Source organism: Macrobrachium rosenbergii, chromosome 49 (assembly GCF_040412425.1).
Source record: "Macrobrachium rosenbergii isolate ZJJX-2024 chromosome 49, ASM4041242v1, whole genome shotgun sequence".
In the NCBI taxonomy this organism is placed as follows: Eukaryota; Metazoa; Arthropoda; class Malacostraca; order Decapoda; family Palaemonidae; genus Macrobrachium; species Macrobrachium rosenbergii.
The window spans coordinates 34,476,542-34,491,105 of record NC_089789.1 but is presented as its reverse complement, the minus strand read 5'-3'; the positions used below and the strand labels follow the sequence as shown (position 1 = coordinate 34,491,105).

At 36.4% G+C, this 14,564-nt stretch overlaps 1 long non-coding RNA gene across 1 annotated transcript in view; it reads right to left on the bottom strand.

Annotated features, from left to right (window-relative positions):
- LOC136832432 (uncharacterized) overlaps positions 1-14,564 on the bottom strand; it is a 199,920-nt gene that overhangs the window by 177,871 nt on the left and 7,485 nt on the right. The window lies entirely within an intron of this gene.

The following is a 14,564-nucleotide window of genomic DNA, read 5'->3' as shown; positions in this document are numbered from 1 at the left end:
AATGGAAGGTGGAGATAACGTAGCTCGATATAATACTTATAATATTTCGTATGATAATTTTGTTTCTTTATAATCTCTCATTTTTTTTAGTTTCATAAAAATTTCATACGATAAAGACTTATGAATTCAATTCATATTTTTATCGTTCTGGTACGATGCAAATCCATCCTGTGTATCTTTATATTTTATCTGTATTGCCAGTAACGAATAAATCATACGTAAAATATAAAAATATTAGAAATGTCAGAAACTTCGAAGTCCATGGAATATAGGTCAAACTGTATTTAAAGCTTAATACAGGGCATTTTAATTAGTGTCTGCCTTTTTACTACAACGCCTTACAGGCGGCATAAAGGAAGAGGAACCAGATAAACAATTGCATATGCAAGGTGCAACAGCAACTGTTGTCAGGCGGTAGTGCAACCTTATAGTGTGTTCATCACCTCGGGCCCATTGGGGGGGTGCACTGATATGTCCACTCACTACTGGTGGGGTGGGGTGGGAGGTGTGAAAACAAAACCATAGTAACAAAAAAGGGGGCTACAAAGATACCTAATGATACCATGCATATGCAGTTACAAACCTGGTTACCCCATCTTTTATCCCTATGTTAGTTGAATATATTAATTTGAACAAACACTGCTTCAGTGTCCACATATATTTCATATATATATATATATATATATATATATATATATATATATATATATATATATATATATATATATATATATATATATATATATATATATATGGTCAATGAACTACTGAACTATTGAATGTTAATATGAATGGCAAAAGAATACAAAAGGTACTAGGTGTATGCAAAAGATTTGGCATAGAAGAGTATATTGAAGCTAAAAAGGGAATGTAAAAACAGACGGTTCTACCACTTCTCTTTTATAGTAGTGATGTGTGGGTGCAGAGTGCAAACGAAATTTAAAAAAAAAGTTGAAGCTTATGATACGAATTATCAGCACAGTTTGTGTGGCATAATAACTCACCTGCTATAGAATTTGCAGATACATGCAGGTGACGAATGATCAGTGTTTGAGAAGGCTTGGTCATGTGGAGAGAAGAGAAAAGTGTATATTTCAGACGGATAAGGAGAAAGAAGAAGGAAAGGCCCTAGAAAATGATAGATAAACGGAGTGAACAAGTATCTGAAAAGTAGAGCCAGAGAAGATGAATGGTGTACAAGTATAGAGGGAGATTTGATGCAGTGATAGCGACCCGTCTTTGTAGACAAACGAAGCGGCCAAAGTTATGCAAGTCTTTCACATATGTGATTTATTCGTAATGCAGCTGTTAACGTCTGAATATGACAGTAACTATATATATATATATATATATATATATATATATATATATATATATATATATATATATATATATATATATATATATATATATATATATATATATATATATATATATGTGTGTGTGTGTGTGTGTGTGTGTGTGTGTGTGTAATAATTGTGTGTAGCTTAATAATTGTATATGTATAACGTATATATATACATATATATATATATATATATATATATATATATATATATATATATATATATATATATATATATATGATCATTTTATCACATCACCGTGATTATATGCTAATCAGAAAGTTACAAACGTCCTTTAATATCCAATTGTTTACCTCGAATAATATATTATTATATAAATGCTGTTGAAGGTTTTTTAGTTGATAATAAGTCCACCGTCCCGTGGGGTCGAACCAGCCCCACGGGACGGTGGACTTATTATCAACTAAAAATTCCTTCGGTAACATATATGAAAAAATATATTATTTCCGAGGTAGATGCGAATTGATATTAAAGGACGTTTGTAGAATATATATATATATATATATAATATATATATATATATATATATATATATATATATATATATATATATATATATATATATATAATATAATTATTCGGCTACATACACTGTTTAATATCGAAATGCCCTCTACCCTAAGAATAACTTACAATCTAAGGGAATTATAACTGATAAGTGACTGTGTGACTTTCAGGATTCAAACCTGGAGCTTTGATTTAAAAAACCACATACAGATACTTTGACCATCCGTTTATAATAGCCGGCGCAGAACCATAAATCAATTATAATTCGAAATATCAATTGTAATTCTCACTGGGTGTAATTTATTACTACTGTTCTGATATGGATCTAGCAAGCAGTAATCTGCTGTTCGCTTCTCTTCAGCCCGTCAAAGCCTTATTTCCAATTGGACTTAAAATGATGCCTAATCCTTGTTTACTTATTCCATCTACACTTCCTGAGTAAATCTCTTTTGCCATAGTGATTCAAAAACTAGTAAGAGTTCAGTCCATTCATTTTCCTCCTGTTGTATGATTCCAGTTTGATTCAGGATTGTTACATTCCAATTTATACTTTCAATTCATCCTAAGTACTCAAAACTGGGAGATTCTCAGCAACTCCATTTGCCCGGGAAAGAAGGACAGTGCTGAACTTGGTCTCTCCAATAAAGATGTGGAACCCATTTAGGATTGAATCTGTGAATACTTAAAGGACAGTTAGTTTCTAGCTGACCAGTACTGATGCCCCTGATGTTGTTTAGATTTTAACCGAAGGCATCTACCCTTTTCCAAAGGAGATGGCAACTAACAAGTCAGCATCTCGCACCCTGAAGTTCGAGACTAAACTGAGGGTGCAAGTGTTTGCTTGAGGGCAGGGACGCAAACATCCGTATGTATTCATATGACATATTTTCTGGGATTTCATGAAGTCAAGGTTCACCTTTAAACAGTTAAACTTTCACTATCTTTCACGCATCTTAATGAAATCATTAAAGTATTTCTTCTTAAGTTACAGGCAATTTAACGAAAAAAATCTTGTCAAAACAGTATAGGTCATGTACCTAAGTAAAATCCAAATTTTGTGTTAATATAACTATTTTTTTATTCCCATCCTTCCTAAGTAACGCCGTTGCCAAAAGCAAGTGCATAATTTCCTTAATTTTTGTCACGAATAAAGTACAATCTGAGCTTCCAGTCCGATTTTTACATTGAATAAAAAGTTAATATTACCACTAATCACACCAAGAATCATCAGTACTGGATATTCTGACAAAAATTTTTAGAAATACGCCCACTACTTCTCGGAACTCCTTACGTTAGGACTTGGGGCATCAAAAGTGCATGACGAAATCAGAATACCCTGAAGGATTTACTCTTGGAGAAAAGAAAGAGGTCCCCTCATTAGCCTCATTAATTGCCACTAATTTCAAATTGCAGCCAAAACCCTGAATGGGGCGGCGAGAAATTTCTTTCACTTACAGCACTGGTTTTTTTTTAGACCTCGTCCATCATTAATATTTGTTCTAATTATAGTTATTAGACGCTCTTATGGAAATCTTTTCAATGGCCAATTACTCGACTATTTGCGTAATGAATGGCGTCTCCAATGAGAGTAAATGGGGGAAAAAGGGGGAAATGGTGGTACTGCCATTAGTGCATAATGGAAGGAAAATCATGCAGAATGAAAATAAAATCGTAAATGCACGTCGACGGAAATAAATATTTTCAATAAAGAAAATTGAAGCTCGGTGGATTATGACAAGATTAAATCTTCATTTACGCGAATAAATTCCCTTATCCTGAATGACGTAGACACCAACAGCTATGGGTTTATTTTTCATTAATTTTCTTTGTTCCATTCCAATACAAAACAAAGTAAAACATGCACCGACGTTTCCTGGGCGCAATCGAGTTTCCTGTACATCGTATAATGCTGTTTGAAACTCTCAACCACGACCCATGAAACTCCCAGCGGCGGGCCATGAAAGTCAGTCACGGTCCGGTCCAGTGGTGGTCTGTGTTGTTGATGACTATATCGGTGACAAAACTACGATTATGGCTAACTTTAACCTTAAATAAAATAAAAACTACTGAGGCTAGAGGGCTGCAATTTGGTGTTTGATGACCGGAGTTTGGATGATCAACATACCAATTTGCAGCCCTCTAGCCACAGCAGTTTTTAAGATGTGAGTGCGGACAGATCTTTAAAAAGCGCGGACGGAAAGACGAAGTCATCTCAACATTTTTCTTTTACAGAAAACTAAAAACTAAAATAGCAGTGAGAATTATATGACATTATGTAGCTCTGTATTTCTTTCAAAGAAAAATAGACAGACGCATTATTCCTCCACCCGATTTGTTCCCCTTTCATTACCAAAACATAATTATTCTCAATGATACACAAACATGCTCAGCTTATTAAATACTAGTAGTACGTACAATTATTATCCTATTGACGTTGTTGTCATTATTGCGCCTTGCCTCACATCATTATTTTTACATAAATTTAACTCCAGGACATTTGGGCAGTTCTCATCTTCGTGTTGCAACTTCAATAAACAAGAAATATAACATCTGTTCTGCACATAATAATAATAACATAATAATAATAATAATAATAATAATAATAATAATAATAATAATAAGAAGAAGAAGAAGCAAGAAGAAGAAGAAGAAGAAGAAGAAGAAGAAGAAGAAGAAGAAGAAGAAGAAGAAGATTTAATACACACACACACACACACATTAACACACACAATAATTATTATTATTATTATTATTATTATTATTATTATTATTATTATTATTATTATTATTAGTATTATTGTTGTTGTTGATGTTGTGAGCAGCAGTAACCACTAACAAGATCAATATCTCTCACTGTGATATATTCCACATTTCAAAAAAAAAAAAAAAAAATTGTATCTGCAATCTGTCATTATCGTCAGTCCTGGCAACCCGCCCCCTCCCCAACCGCCTTCCCTGTGGCACTGGGATTGGCACCAACACACCCAAATTCCTCTCGATAACTCCCGGCCCTCGACATTTCACCCCGCAGTGCCAAGGCGACTGAGAAGTCACCCCAAGACGAGCGATTAGATTAGCGAATTGCGAAGGGTGATTGGGGAATCCGGATCCCCGTGGTATTCGCAGTAATGAATCCGGTTATATTGATCGCCCCGGATCGTCCGGATGCCGGAGAGAGGGCCGTACTGATAGATTACCATACATCTGCATAATTCAGCCGTTTTCAGGGTCACTCCTCCGGCGCCATCTGTCAGTGTGGGCGATTTACGTCCGCCGATATTGACGGATTTCCAACGGCAGCCTTGTTACGTGTGTGTCCGCGACGTGATAAATTATATTGATTGGCGTACATCAATGCCGTTATTGTGGTTATGCATGATGGCCCTGGATTCATAAGGGTGAGTAATCGTGGCCTCCGAGTTCGAAAATGAGCCTTATTGTTCCCCCCCTCCTCAAAGCTCCAAGAAATATCATACAGTTATGAAATTCTTGGCGTGATTTATGGCGTCAATAACTTTGTTAGATATTCGAGCCTGTAGAAAATGGTGTGTAATCAGCTGTTTGCGGATTAGGGGAACATGACTGTACACGTTGCTGTTTAAATCAATAACGACAATTGTGATTTTCTGATGAATCTTGACAGCAACTTAATTCTGAAGTAACAAGGAAAAATTGTTGAAAATAAATTGATATCTTCAATTTATCAGATTCTACCTTACCAGGGAAACTATGTTACTCTCTCTCTCTCTCTCTCTCTCTCTCTCTCTCTCTCTCTCTCTCTCTGTTTACTCGTCGCTTTACCGCCAACACTCCCACCCGCCTGCTCATTCTTTTAACTTATTGCTTTTCCACCTCTCTCCCTCTCTTAATTTTCTTACCCCAACACTCTTTTCCCTCTCCTCCTCTCTCAATCTCTCTCTTAACTTTTCGCTTTCCCCTCATCACCGATAGATGGCGTTGGAAGCACCACCTGGCAGCCAGGGCGTGAGACGGGGCCTCGGTCGACATAACATTAGCATAATCGGGCGGTTTTGGGAGGTGTGGGCATCATGAGCCCGTCCAATTGCTCCGCCTGTCCCATTGGTTCTGGCCTTCGTTGTCCCCCTGATTCTGTTGACTTCTGTCCTTTCTTTCTCTCTCTCTCTCTCCTGATTCTATTGGCTTCTGTCCTTTCTTTTTCCTCCCTCTCCTGATTTTGCTGGTTTCTGTCCTTTCTTTTCTCTCTTCTGATTCTGTTGGCTTCTGTCCTTTCTTTTCTGTCTCCTGATTCTGTTAGCTTTTGTCCTTTCTCTTCTGTCTCCTGATTCTATTAGCTTTTGTCCTTTCTTTTCTGTCTCCTGATTCTACTGGCTTCTGTCCTTTCTTTTCTCTCTCTTGATTCTGCTGGCTTCTGTCCTTTCTTTTCTCTCCCCTGATTCTATTGTCTTCTGTCCTTTCTTTTTTCTCTCTCCTGATTATATTGGCTTCTGTCCTTTCTTTTTTATCTCCTGATTCTGTGGACTTCTGTCCTTTCTTTTATGTCTCCTGATTCTGTTGGCTTCTGTCCTTTCTTTTCTCTCTCCTGATTCTGTTGACTTCTCTACGTTCTTTTCTGTCTCCTGATTCTGTTGGCTTTTTCCCTTTCTTTGCTCTCTCCTGATTCTGTCGGCTTCTGTCCTTTCTTTTCTGTCTCCTGATTCTGTTGGCTTCTGCCCTTTCTGTTCCCTCGCCTGATTCTGTTGGCTTCTGCCCTTTCTTTGCTCTCTCCTGACTCTGTTGGCTTGTGTCCCTTCTTTTCTGTCTCCTGAGTCTGCTGATTTCTGTCCTTTCTTTTCTGTCTGTTTTTTGTTTCTTTTAATGCTTAGGATTTTTGGTACAAGCTGTTTTAGTTGTTCCATTAGTGTGGTTTTCACTGTCCTTTCTCATTCCCTTGACTTTTGTCTGTTCTTTTCTTTTTCTATTAGCGCACCTGTTCCGTCAAAACGTAGGCGGTGTTCAAGTCATTTTTCAATCTCGGTTAATATTTGTGATCGTTAAACAGAGACTTTATTCCCAGAAGACTATATGTATCCCAAATACATTATATAATATATATATATATATATATATATATATATATATATGCATTTTCTAAAGCAGGAATCTGGCCAAAATTCTTTCAGCTTCTGTGTGGTATTTGCAAAACCCCAGAATATTTGGTTGACTTTGTCTTCTCACTTCTCTGAAGTTTTCCAGAACATTTTCCTCAATGTTCGTCGCTCTCTTGCTGACAGAGTTTGCATTTTCTTCTAGTAATTACTTTCCTGTCGCTTTTTCTTTGTTCTCTATGTTTTCAGATAACCTGGGCTTTCCCTTTCATCACCTTCGTTTTCGTTATCCTGGTTTTGCTGAACTTTGTCTGTTATGAGTTTCCTTCTGTCCTGATTCACTGCTTTCTATAGAAGTGGATTAATTTTCCTTTTTGTTTCTAAACTTCATACACTAACGCCTTTTCCTTCGTTTAACTGTAAATTCTCATCTCGAATTTTTTTAGCTCCTGTAAGATTCATCAATACTCTGTAATATTTCATTTCACTGTTCTGACATTATCTGCTCTTCTACTCTGGTTGAAATTCGTTTTTTTTTTTTTTTAATCCGTCTCTTTGATCTTTTGGTAGAGCATATTTATCCATTTTACATTCCGTGCACTATACAGGGCTTTGTAGTGTGTTGGAGAATGTCACGTTTTGTATTTAGCCGCATGGCTTTCATTCAGCTGACCTTTTGGACAGACAGGAATATGGGATTTAGGCCATAGGTCAAGCATTAGTAGCCATGAGGTCATTCAACGCTGCCGACCTTTTGAATCATGAACTGTTTGGAGACCAGCACGAAGCATGACTAGTAAAACACGTCGGTTTTACAAATCAAAAGAAAACATTTTATTGCTACAAATACAGTTCACTTCCGGTACAAATATAAACACTCCATAAATGGGGAAATTAACCCTCCCACATCAAATCACTCCCCTTTCCCAGTTTACAACCTTCAGACTGCCCTTCCATCTATTCTGCGCTACATATAAATTCTCTTCCACACCATTTCCTCTTTCCCAAGTATTTCCTCTGTATTTTGCTCAAAGTCTGGCGTAATCTACAGTGAAAGGTGAGTTTGTAATCGAGTGTGAAGGAAGAACATTAAGGACTGGACTTCATTTGACAACTATGGCAATTTCAACGACTGGACTTCATTTGGACAACTATGACGTCTGTTGGTCTTTGCAGGTCAAGAACCAACTCTGTACCCACTAACATCCGTACGGATTAACCTATAATTCTACGCCAAACGTGCAATAGTCCAGTCTAATTACGAGGATTTAACATGAGTTGTAAAAACCACGCCTTTATTTAACCAGCACAGAAAACAACGCAGGTGAAAACGTGCGGACAGAACAAAGAAAATGCCAACAAACCTACAGTAAAGTTGCAATATTTCGAGTGAACGGTCGACTTCCACTTGTAGAGAGACGAGCACCAAAGTTAGTTCAGATATACTGAGCGATATTCTATATACTATATAACTTAATAATGTCGCTAAATTCGACTAAAGTGCTCGAACACTCAGGCAGCATCTGATAAACACACAGATAAGAACGCATTCATCCTTCAGACCTTTGTGATTCTTCAGAAGAAAAAATAACGCTTACAATAGGATTCCACCTCCAGCGTTAAATGGTTGACCTTTCCACTGTACTGTTGGATCAACAGCTAAAACTCCCAAGTTTCATGGAGTGGAAAAAGATTCCAGTCCTCTCGATGGTCCCGACGTTTGTAGACTGAACGTAAACGTGTAAAATACAAGTCTTTTATGTTTGCGGAAACCACCCAGTAGCTTTCCTAGATGTATCTCCAAACAATATTTACGAGGGAACACTTGGTACCCAGTGGCTCTAACGGTTCCGATTTGCATGGGAATTCTTTTGGATATTCAGGTGTTGCGTACAAACACGTACGCATTCACATTTACGAGGTATACAAATATCCATGCATGCATACATATATACATATACAAAAACGCACACATATACAGTATGTATACATATCATATGTATATATATATATATATATATATATATATATATATATATATATATATATATATATATATATATATATATATATATATATATAATAACTTCGGGTTATTGTCACATGCATTTCTTTGATCATATATTAGTTACATATTCAAAAAGCGTGAGAATTAGCTAGTTAAGAGGGCATTGAATCTGCAAAAAAAAAAAAAAAAAAATCAGTATCAGAAACAAACTCAGATACACCGTTACAGATTCTTTAAATTCTGCTGCTGAAATTTCCCAAGGGTGTCTTGCAAGCCTCCTCCAAATATCTGTCCTAAAATCACCCTTTATGACATTGAAATTTGTCAAAGAAAATACTGTCCTAAAAGACCCTTTATGACTTTGATTTAGTAGAGGAGATGGTTAAGTTTGTTGTAACATTACGGTACAGAGATTATTATTTTATTGTAATTATTATTATTATTATTATTATTCAGAAGATGAACCCTATTCATACGGAACATGTCCATAGGGCCACTGACTTGAAATTCAAACGAATATGGCGTTCATTTGAAAGAGGTAACAGAAGATAATAAGGAATATAGAAAGACGAGACCAGACGACTCGATGACGACAACTGATTGGGAAACTTACACGTGGAATAATATTAAAAACATGTAATGTTCGTAATAATATTATCCTCAGTTTCTGGTGAATGATTAGGCGAGATATTCCAAGGAAATTAATAGGCATTTTTAATGTTGGGCGGCCGATACACATTCAGTCGTGTCTGTTTTTTGTCAAAATTATTATTATTATTATTATTATTATTATTATTATTATTATTATTATTATTAAATTATTATTATTAAAAACATGAAATCTATTCATATTGAGCAAGCCCACGGGGGCCACTGACTTGAAATTCAAGCTTCCAAAGAACATGGCGTTCATCAGGAAGAATTAAGGGGTAAAGGGAAATGCAGAAAGAAAGGATCTCACTTATTCAAAAAGAAAATATAAATTAACAAATTAATAAATAGATAAAAATGCATTAAAATGCAAGGAGAATAATATCAGGATAGTAATGCACTGCATCTTCGCTTGAGCTTCTGAAGTTCCAATTGCTCGACATCCTCTGGGAGACTGTTCCACAGTCCAATGGTGTGAGGAATAAAGGACCCCTGGAATTGAGAAGTTCGACAACGAGGCTAAACATTTCCTGCATATTGGTGCTCCTGCTGTTGAGGGAATCTGGTTGCTCTCGGCAGATAAAAGGGGATCAGGGATCAATTGCGAATGTGAAAGATCTCTGTTAAAATACAACTACATGATATCTTCGAAATTTACTAATGGAATTTGAGTTTTAATTTACGCAGTGGTGAACTGTGAGATAAATCAATAAAGATTTTGTTTGGATTTTGGATCCAAATGGTCAAGATTGCTGTTTGGGGGCGGGGAGGGTAGGGGGGGGAGGTAGGAGGCGGTGACCTCGACGAAAGTGTGGGTTATATAAGATTACGACATGGTTTTTTTTTTTTTTTAGAAATTACTGAATTCAGTTTCCGTCACAATAATAGTGGTCATCTACGTTGCAAACACGAAAGGATATTTGACGTTCATTGACGTATTTCTATCTAAATTATTATTATTATTGTTCAGAAGATGAACCCTATTCATATGGGACATACCCACCTTAGGGGCCACTGTCTTGAATTCAAGCTTCTATAGAATATGGTGTTCATTAAGAAGTAAGGGCTAAAGCGCTGAAAATGGAACTTGAAAGAGCCACAAACTGGTTACAAACATATTCAAGAAATCGACATTCAGTTTCGGAGCGACATGATTCCTCTTCAGTGTGTTTCTCCATACTGAAGTGAGAGTATGACGCTCCGAAACTGTATGTGCATTTCTTAAATATATTTGTACCCAATTTGTGGGTTTTTTAAGTTTCAAAGTTCGGTACTGATCTGTTATCACCTAATTCGAACCTAAATTGTAGTAATGATCTGTTTTCTCTCGCTGCCATTAAAAAAAATTCGAAAGACAAAACAAAGACAAAACAAAATTGAACACAAAAATTTAAGCCACACCTCCCAAAAAAACAACAACAACAACATCACCGACACAGAAAAAAGTAAAAAAGAAAAAAAGTGGAAGAAAATCGAGTGTCCCAGAAGAGACAGACGTATATATCACAGCAGATCCTATCCGGGAGATCCCCACAATCTGTAAGAATAAGCGCAAGTGGTTGGGCAAGACTCCTGAAGAGACCCTTTAAGGAAAATGGGATCTTGAGACGGAAAAATCAGCTCATTTCCTCCTCCTACTCCTCCTCCTCTCCCTCCTCCTGAAAATACGTCGTCTGCCTTTATACCGCTTCGGTGAAAGAGAGAGAGAGAGAGAGAGAGAGAGAGAGAGAGAGAGAGAGAGAGAGAGAGAGAGAGAGAATTATAACGAATGTATTTCTAGGCTACTCACTCATGTTTTTTTTTTTTCCTTTTTTTTGGATACTTATTTGACCTGAATTGGCGCTGAGCTTTTTTTTCTTTTTAATCTAAACGTATTTTTTTCGGGGTGGGTGGGTGGGTGGGTGGTAGTTAGACTTGAAAAGGGGCACAGCACTGAGTGATTAGTGAATATTTTATTTTTTGCTCTTTTTTATTCATTTTTTTTATTAAGTGATCAGTAAAAAAATTTATGTTTTGCTCGCTTTTATTCGTTTTTTTATTAAGTGATTATTTTTGCTCTTTTTTATTCATTTTTTATTAACTGAGTGATAAGTAAAACTTGTTTTTTGCTCGTTTTATATTCATTTTTTATTCATGGGGTGATTAGTAAATACTTTTTTTTTTGCTGATTTTTATTCATATTTTTGAATGAGTCATTATTAAAACTGGATTTCTTATACGTTTTTATTCATATTTTTCATTACTGATTGCTATTTTTTTCAAAATTTTTCACTGAGAGATTGATCAAAACTGTATTTTTTGCTAATTTATTCTTTCTTTTTATGTCAAATTATAAGTGTTTAACTCGGCTACTTCTCATTCTGACTTTGCGAGGGTTAAGCTTATTTTTTTCCCTTTAGGTCGAGTCTATAATAACATTAAAACTAGTATTATTATCAAGTGTTAATTACTTAATAGCGATCTCCATCTGTACATAACAAAAAAAAAAGTGCAGTCTACTTCAAGACCATAAGAACAAATATTCATTTTTAATTTAGAATAATTATTACATTTAAAAGCTTGCATTTAACATACGATGGAAGTCTTTCCCTGAGGTCAATTTACCATGAACAAATGTACAAATTTGTATGTATGTATGTATGTATGTATGTATGTATGTATGTATGTATGTACAGTATATATGTGTGTACCTGTGTGTAGATATATGTGTATATATATGTGTGTATATATGTATATATATGTATATATATATATATATATATATATATATATATATATATATATATATATATATATATATATATATATATACATATATATAAATTTAATAGTAGCCCTAGAACAAACTGAAACAGATTTAGTTTGGAAAGCTTCCCCCAAGGAAAACCAACCGGAATACCTTGTCTATCAGTGACAAGAAAACCAAGTCCCCGAAAGATGGCTTTACTTCCCTGCTGCTGCAGCTGCAGCAGCACAAGCTGCGTAGTCAAATAACTTCCACCCAGGGCAAACTGCTGCATAATTAGGAACCGAGAGATTAGCTCGGAATCTCGTCGTCTCCGTCTCTCTCCCCACAGCCATCACGGAGCGACAGTTCCGAACGAGCCAGCGACTTCGCCTTGTCGGTCGCTTCGACCAGGCTCCATTACCATTGCATTCCGCTGTCGAGGGCAGACGACGTCGCCTCCCCCGACACCCCACCCACCCCCCTTCCGATATATTTGCATATAAATGTGGATTAATGTCAACGCCAGAAGGTTTTAACTACGGCTCTTGATCTAGTTCGAGTTCCTCCCGGGGAGCGAATATTTTTTGGGGTATTTTGCATCTGGGAGGGAATTCTGTTCGCTGTTTGGCCTCGCGTTATTCAAACCGGGCGAGATGTCTCTCCCTTAATTATTTTGTTTATGGGACATAACAGTATTAACGTATTTCATCTTTTTTGTTCTTGTTACTCCCACTATCAAAGATGGCGTTTCATTCGTTGTATTCCAGAGACAAGAAAATATTCATGCACCCATTTTCAATTATTTCATAGATACTGAGGTAGAGATAAACATCTAAAGATCAGTTTACAGAGCTTAAAATTTGGTCAAAAAGATTATGTCGAACTATGTAAACACCAAAGTGATATCGAACACAACAAGAGAGATCACAGACTACAAACGTAATCCAAATCCCCCAACAAAATACAGAATAAGGTTCTCTCGTAAAATCTTACCACCTTTTGCCTGTCACAGGGTCCATTCTTGATCAAAATTTTCGTATAAACAGCACATATCTTTTATCTAACAAACAGACAAACACAAAACTCGATCCAAAAATGTAAGATTCTTTGACACCTAACAATCAGAGATACCAAACATTATTAGCAAAGGAAGAAAACCTCAGAAGGACTGTCCTTGTGGAAGCACAATAGTGATCGGCAAAATGAGAGACTGATTCAACATGTTCGGGAAGGTATGAAGTGATCAAAATAAAACCACAATATCAACTAAAATTTACAAACGGTTTGGAGATGTCCTGTCTCCAGTAATATTCACCCTGAAGCGGGGATGAGATATCTCGTATCTGCTTCAGTAATATTCACTCTGAAGAGGGGATGGGATATCTCGTCTCTTCTTCAGTAATATTCACCCTGAAACGGGGATGGGATATCTCGTCTCTTCTTCAGTAATATTCACTCTGAAGAGGAGATGGGATATCTCGTCTCTTCTTCAGTAATATTCACCCTGAAGAGGGGATGGGATATCTCGTCTCTTCTTCAGTAATATTCACTCTGAAGAGGGGATGGGATATCTCGTCTCTTCTTCAGTAATATTCACTCTGAAGAGGGGATGGGATATCTCGTATCTTCTTCAGTAATATTCACCCTGAAGCGGGGATGGGATATCTCGTATCTGCTTCAGCAATATTCACTCTAAAGAGAGGATGAGATATCTCGGAACTCTTTGTAAATTAAACTAATTTCTAATGACGTTTTTTTATCATATTCGTTACAGTTCGGTTGCGTGCGTGAACGTGTGCGAATACTTTACGCTGTTTTGCCGAACGTAAAATCTGCAGCATTAAGAAACCAGGGAGACGAATGGATGTAGGTATATATGTTTACAGAACGATTACTTTGTCCCAGAAGGGTGACTAGGTACTTGAATTGAACCTTAATAAATAAATACATAAATAAATAAACAACAAAGCGATGAAGCCACTCTGTTTCCAAACCAACTATGGTATCGTGTTACACTAAATTTAGAAAAAAAAAAACCCGACTTGCAGGTCTTTTTGGGGTGCAAGCGCTCTACGGGCTTAATTGACAAGGAATACGGTTTACTGTATGATTCAAAACGTGTCAAGTAGGAGGATTAGCAATACTGGGGACGGCAAAGTTTATAGCCAATGAGAGAATAAGACTGATACCGAACTTTGCAAATTTTAACCCTAAGGAAACAGGACAAAATTATGTGA